The sequence below is a fragment of the Camelus dromedarius genome, chromosome 7, assembly GCF_036321535.1.
Source record: "Camelus dromedarius isolate mCamDro1 chromosome 7, mCamDro1.pat, whole genome shotgun sequence".
In the NCBI taxonomy this organism is placed as follows: Eukaryota; Metazoa; Chordata; class Mammalia; order Artiodactyla; family Camelidae; genus Camelus; species Camelus dromedarius.
In genome coordinates this window covers 64,149,573-64,157,413 of record NC_087442.1, presented here as the reverse complement: position 1 = coordinate 64,157,413, position 7,841 = coordinate 64,149,573, and positions in this window count along the sequence as shown.

The window sequence follows — 7,841 nt, the reverse complement described above, 5'->3', positions numbered from 1 at the left end:
CATCTGAAGAGAGTGTAAAGCCCAGATATTCTAACAAAGTCTGTTATAGACTCACCCAAGTTCTCTCCATTTGTCAAATGCTGAGAACAACCAACTGAATAGAACATAAAATATAGTGAAAGTGTAGTTTATCTGAAAAAAATTCTCACGGACAATGATAAAGTGGTCAAGATGTCACCTATGCTATGTCAACACAAATAAAAGTTCTGAACAGAGCTATCCAAACATTAGTAAGATGAAAATAGATGATATATAACTATACAAACACTGCAGAGCCAACCAAATAAATAGTGAAATTAAGGAGTGTATGATCACATGTAGACAGATAATCTACCTTAGAAGAAAACATAACTCAAGGAACAGATGAAAATCTCCCCACAAGTGCTGAGCTAGAGAACCACCAAATGACAAATTGATTCAGTGAAACATGTCTCAAATTCAAATTTCTTCAAGGAAATGAATTGAGGGCTAAATAATTTGAATATGGAGGAAAGCTTATAGGTTTTCTCTTTACTTCTGTAAGTTCCCATTTCTTTATTTCTCCCAGTGGTGAACACACCAAGAATATTTGACATGCACACTCTAAGTATACCTATTTTATTGGGCTCTGGTAGTTGCCTCCTTTCTCTGTCCTCTAGCCTAGTGGGCGCTGGTTTCTGAGAGGAGGTGGAGTTTCTTGTCTTTCCCCTGGTAGGTTTCTCCGTCTCTTCCATCATCTGCATACCTGATTCCCAGTACTAAATGCCTTGTGTTATATTTACTCAGAGTGATTGCTGTTGCTCACAGACCCTCTGAAAAGGGTACTCATGGATATTATTCAGCGAAGTGAAAATAAACTAGGGAAATGTGGGATTCAAGAAAGAGCAGTAAGAAAAGAAACCAGTAAAACTTAGAGTTAATGCTAAATGATTGATTGTAAGTCAACAGCAATTTAAATACATTAACAATCTAATAATAATTGATAACTATTTAATAATAAAAATTCCAGATGATTTCTGCCTGCGAAATGGTATGGGAAAGAAAAGGAAGAAAGTAAAAGCATATTAGGATCCTCATATAGGTAGAGAATGTAGACCCTGATTAAGCAGTGATACAAAGAGGCATATAAAATATATCTCTCAAAAATTTTAAAGTAACAGCTCACATAGAAATAGAAACAGGTGTGACTTCAGGGTGTGACTAGAGGAAATAAAGGAACAAAAAATAAATTGGTGGACTATGATATACCTTGGAAATGCTACTGAAAAAGAGAGCAAGTGTAGCAATATTAACACTAGAGAAAATAAAATCCAAATCAAAAAAAACTTGAAGTAGAAGAATAAATGATATTCCATACTGACATATAGCATAATACATGAAGATGACATATTAAGAACCTTTATTCACCTAACAACATAGTTTTGAAATAGATGCAACCAAAGCTGATAGAAATAGAAAGAGCATCGTAAAAAATTTAAAAACACATAAGGCTCACTTTACATGCCTATATCAGTAATCAACAGAGCAAATAAATAAAATATAAGAATATAGTATATAAAATAGTAATATGTAAAATCTTATTACCCATCTCCCCCATTTTTTTCTTAGCTGTTCACCAAGAAATTTCCCTTCCGCGTAAACTTTAGAATCAGTTTGTCTGATTCAGTTCTATTTTTAAATTTATTAATTTATTAATTTTTGCAATGCCAATGAAAAAGAAAGATATTGTTTTGATATCTGGTATAATATATGTTGATGCCTGGCATCCCTAGGCATTTGAAACTGTGATCCCTCATGGGAGAAGAGAAGAGGACCAAGGATGGAACTTTATGGAATAACAATATTTTAAACTTTGATAGAGGAAGTGGAACCAGTTAGGAAACTCAAAAAGAATGGCCAGAGATGTTCCAAGAGAATTCAGAGAGTATGATGCCATAGAAATTATGAAAATGTATCAAGTGGAAGGATATGAAGAGATAGAAAACGAATAGACAAAAAATCAAGCCTTTAGAGAGTAAGGAAAGAATCTGGTCCTGAGAATGTTGTGGAAATAGCTAGTACCTCTTCAGGAATTGGTGTGAGAGGAGGTAAAAAACCTATTGCTTCATATAGCACAGGGTCACATAGATCATCTGGCCCTCACTGGTTCTTCAGTAAGGGCAAGAAAGACTATAAGAAAGATTGCTGGTTAGTTATACAAATGCTTAATCTAAATCTCTGAGATGGAACCAGATCAGGTCATTCACTACATGAAGTTCAGGCTAAAGAGAAGGAATGAGGCCACCAAGGGCAAACAGATTTGGAAAACAATGGAAAGGTCAAGGAAAATGAAGTTCTGAGTCATGTCAAGATGCAAACAAGAGGGGAAAAGAAAGAAGATTCTAGTGAGACTAGAATATTGGAATTTAAAATTTCATGGTTGGAAGTCATCTGGAATGATGGCAAAATCCAATTTAGATCATGGAAATAATTTGTTTAAAGTAAGACGAAGCCTCAGTTTCTCTGGATGGTGGAATTTCAGCTGATTTTTATTTACTTATTTATTATTAAAAAAAATTTTTTTTATTTATAATCATTTTACAATGTTGTGTCAAATTCCAGTGTAGAGCACAATTTTTCAGTCATACATGAACATATATATATTCATTGAGACATTTTTTCTCTGTGAGCTACCATAAAATCTTGTGTATATTTCCCTGTGCTATATACAGTGTAATCTTGTTTATCTATTCTACAATTTTGAAATCCCGTCTATCCCTTCCCACCCTTCACCCCCTTGGCAATCACAAGTTTGTATTCTATGTCTATGAGTCTATTTCTTGATTTTTATTTTTTATAGATACTGATTTCTTATATTGAATATGCATCATTTTTATAACTACATAAAGACAAAAATTCTGTTTAAATTTTGGAAAATTTAAACTCCCACTCAAGTTCCACTTTGTAAATCGTGGGAGGAGGATTCTGATTGACCTGACTTGGTCAGAGTCCTTCTTCCTGGATCAATGAGTATAATCTGGGATTAGTCCAGTTCGATTCAGGTGTGTAGCCTTAGATACCTGGCTGGGACCAGGGAGTTCGTGTAGGAGAGGGCAGTTACCAGTTGTACCATGTGTCTAGCGCTGAGGAGGGAACAGTTCTGCAAAGGAAAGGTGGGGTATACTTCCCAGGAGACGGGAGAGGTGCTAGTGGTCAAAACAGTAAGTATCTTGGACTCAAATCCAAATTCTGTTATTATTAGCAAGGGAACCTGAATGTGTTGTTTGAATTTTCTTAGGTCACTTTCTTCATCACTACAGTGGGGATATAATAACCACCTTTCAGGAATGTGAAGATTGGCTATAATTGTTTATAGATAAGCACTTTTGTTTATAAATTGCTTAATAAGGACTCTGTATAACCAAAGATTGAAAGCCAGTTTATGTTCTGCTAAACCAGGTTTCTGGCTGTGACTGCTCAGAAAGAGTGTGCATTTTTCTAATTAGTCCTTTCAAATATGTAAGTTGACACAAAGATGTCCTGTCTTCAGCTAGCCCTAGCAGCAGCCCTGTGTCTTTAACTTTCTCTAATGAGTATAAATGATGTATATGTGATGTGGAGGGAACTTCACTCTGCAGAATTCTTCCCCCAAACTCATATCTCCAGTCTAATCATTAGGAAACCATCTGACAAACCCAAACTGAAGGATAATCTACAAAATATTTGACCAGTACCCCTCAAAACTGTCAAGGTCGTGAAAAACAGTCATTGATCAGAGGAGACACAATGACTAAATGTAATGCGATATCCTAGATCTTGTACCAGAGAAAGAACATTAGTGTAAAAACTGATGAAATCTTACTAAAATCTGGAGTTTACTTAAAAGTAACATACCAGTGTTGGTTTCTCAGTTTTGATAAAGGTACCATGGTAATCTGAGATGTTAGTGATGGGGAAGCCAGGTGAGGAGTATTGAGGAACTCCCTGTATAATCTTTGCAATTGTTCTGTAAATCTAAAATTATTCCAAAATAAAAACTTCAGCTGACAAAACAAAAAAAAAAACCTGTGAGAAACAAGTAGAATTTGGAGAATGGTGGACAAGTCATGTGACTTTTGTTTCCCTGGTCCTGCCTCCTAAAGTAATCCTGAAGCCAGATAATTCCCAACATAATGGAAGCAGTAGAATCTTTCCCTTTTACCTCGCGTTTTCCTCCATTCAACTGTCCCTTGGGGGCTTCAAGGATACTTTTGGGTAGGAGGAAGTAATAGTGAATAGGACTTAGATTGAAAAACGATTGTTTTTCCCCAGCCAAATCAGATCTGTATCCAGTCAAACAATTTGAAATTAAATAGAAAAATCTGATGCTTCTACTAGATCTGTGAACCCTGTTCCCAAAATAATAGTAACTTTATTGTTATTGTATTACAAGACCACTAGGGTATTAATTCCAGATCCTACTTACTTTACAGAGATGATGAAGTAATAAAAAGAGCCCTCAAAATGTTTTTTCCAAACTCATATTTTTTATTCTAGAACTTTCAAATATAAATTATATTGCTTGTTTTTTCACAAAACAAGAATGATGAAAATCCTCATTTGGAGGAAGTTTTTAAAGCTTTGTGGCAAAACAAGGTAAAAAATTTATTTATTTTTTTAAATGTTTAAAGAACTAGTTAACCCAGACTATCTTGGCAAAACCATGCTGGATAACAAAGGGGTTACTAAAAGAGGTTTTTAAAGTATGATGTTTTAAATATACAGTTACATTGCCAATTGTTTTTCCTTATTGTGTTTTGGAAGTTATTGGTCAGAATTTACTTGACTAGTCAAAGTTAGATGATGCTATTTCATATTTTTTCCAAGTAACAAGAGAGAAGAAGGAGTTAAGATTTAAATGGTACCAATGAGAAAGTATCTAGAAATATGAAAATAATGAAGGAAAACTCTAGCGGTATAGCATATGGTTACATATGCCATGAAGCAGGAGTGACTTAATGAAATGCATTTTTATATAAAACTGAGCAATAAATAGGCTTTATTTTTACACTTTTGTATGTAATTTTTTGTAGGATGTTCTGTGAAGATAAATTGTGAATCGTGCACAGAAAATAAAAATGTAAGTTAACTTTTATATGAGAAAATTACTTTGGGAATGTTATAATGTCACACAATGTACAGTTGTAGTCTAAAAAGATATGCTAAACTTTGTTTCACACAATTTTTAAATAATAGGAATGACTAATAGCAGTTATTAAATGTATTTCTGCATTTCAAAATATTCTTTGAGAATCTAGAAACAAAGGAAATAATTTAGTGCAAACATGTGCTTCCTTATAGAAACTTATACTTCAAAAACAATTTTTTTGTTTGAAAAAAATTATCCTGACTTCAGGAAGAATTTTTTGTAAGTCAAGGAGAAGATAATCCATTTGAGATGCAGTGAAAATTTCCTTGCCACTTTGTTTCCTGAAGACTAGAATGGATGACACACTATTCCTTAACCCCAGTGGTGCTAAGGTCCCCTTCTCTGATGATTAGACCTCTGACATCATTGTTCTTTGCTTCAGATTTGGGAAAAATCAGAAATGCCATAAGTAACGAGGGAAATAGTATTACTTGCTCCATGGAGAGCTTTGTGGCAACCCTCACAAAACCATTCTACTCTAACCAGTATTGGAGAACTGACAACACTAAAGACATAAAGACACAAAATCAGTCATTAGAAAGGGTGCACTCTAGTGACTGCTATCTGTTATAGTGATCTGGATGTACCACCCTATGTGCCTTATCTTTCTCCAGGCTACACTTCCACTTTAATAAAGAGGCCCTGGGCTCATGGACTTCTTCACCCAGTTCCCGCTGACTCCCTTCCGTATTGGCAATGGCCCAGACACACTCAGTGTCACAATGTCCTGACTTCCTCAACCCTGTGCATTAAGAAGTGAATTCCATGGCCACACCCTTCCAAACATAACATTCTTATGAAAATCCAAACATAACATTCTTATGAAAGACAAGTAAAAAGCTACTCTTTTATAGTACTATCCCCAACACACAACTCATAAACACAGCATATGAAAAATATTACATTTTTGTTGATATCTTCTCTCCCATTAGAAATAAAATTTCAAAAACCATTCTATCTAAGAAACTTAGCACTAACCTTCATCTGGGCTTTTAATTCTATTCAGAACCATGTACATATCATTGTTGAATTCTTGGAATGATAGTTTTCAATCATGATATCACAAAGATGAAATTTGTCATAAGTAATTTGTTTTGCTAATGACAATTAGAAGACTGAGTTTTACAATTGACTTAAAAAAAAACAGAGTAAATTCTAGGTTTTCTTTATAATCACATCTTTCCCATTCATTGCATCTTGATATGGATTATTGGTAGAGGCAGAAAGGAATAAAGTTACAGCAAGCCCAGTGGGATTTTTTTAATCTCCCACAGCCTACCTTTTTTATTGCACAGTTCATAGGAAATGACCATTACTCACATGCTTGTGAAATGCATTTATAAATGCCATCCTCACACCCAACAGCGATGCCCACTTTGATATGTATGTTTCTAAAAATTGTGTGTGTGGGGAGGTGTGTATTAAGGCATGGAGTAGGGAAACGTGGACAGGGTCATGGATCCAAATCTGAATGTGCCAGTGAACATGTGAGTATCATCTGTCAAGAGTCTCTCAGCTGAAAAAAAAATGTGGAGAACTGGTTTTACAGATTATTCTGCAAGGCAACTATTCCCAACACCTTACTTCCTATTAGCACGTTCATCCTTCTGGAGCTTGATTTTCCTTGAGAAGTTCAAGGCCATTTGTCAGCTTCAAGTTCCTTATTTTCCTTCTGAACCATTTCGGTGTCTTGTCTTTTACACTCTTTTCCCCTTAGGAAGTCCATTCTCAGTTCCCAGGCTAATCCCTTAGTCTTTACCTCCATGCATTCATCATACTCGAAAACACATACATGTTCACAAACTCAGAACGGTTCCCATTTCCCTGTTCCCTCTGTGACCAACTCAGTCTATTTCTCTACATTAGCTCCTTCCTTTCTGAGTTCAGACAAAATGGGAAAAACAAAACAAAACCTCCTTGTTAATTCCTTTCTAGCAGCTAAAGTCCTTATTCTTTGCTTCCTCACCACACTATCTGATTTAAGCCTTAGCGAATGGATTTAGAGGTTAAAAAAGACTCTCCACAACCAAATGCAATGACCTTTCAAATCAGTCACACATTCTGGAAACTTGCTCATTCCATGGTGATCTTGACTTTACATTTTACACTTGCCCTACTTTTTCTCTCACCTCTCTTTTTCATTTACCAACTCCTCTTCCTCATCGTTTCTCATACTCCTATGCATTTTTTTATACTGTGTTCGTATCCTGGTGCCATCTCACGTACCTTCGTGGACTCTGAAAGGCTATGTACCTACAAATGAGGAAATCCAAAATTCACATCCTTAGATCTAATAGGCTGGAGGCCTTGGGGTCACAGCTACAATTGCTTGATTGACATTTCCTCCTGGAGTATTTCATCACCTCAAGCTCAAATTTTCTATAAACTAAAGTTATCATTTTCCTTCCCTAAAGAAACTCATTTTATTTACTATTTTATTATTTCTGGTAGCATTCTCCCAGCTGTATAATTTTAGAAATCTTTGGCTTCATTCTTTTCCTTTTTCTCTATCTTTAGTTCATGAAGTCCTATCAATCCTTCCATTCTTTTCTTTCAACTGGAACAATCCTAGACTTCTTACTCGCCAAATCCCTCCAGTCCCTCTTGATGCCTTTTTCATTATATTACATTAGCACTTTTCAGCATGTCACCTTTAGCTCAAAATAATTCAGTTGAATCCCTCTTATTAAGATAA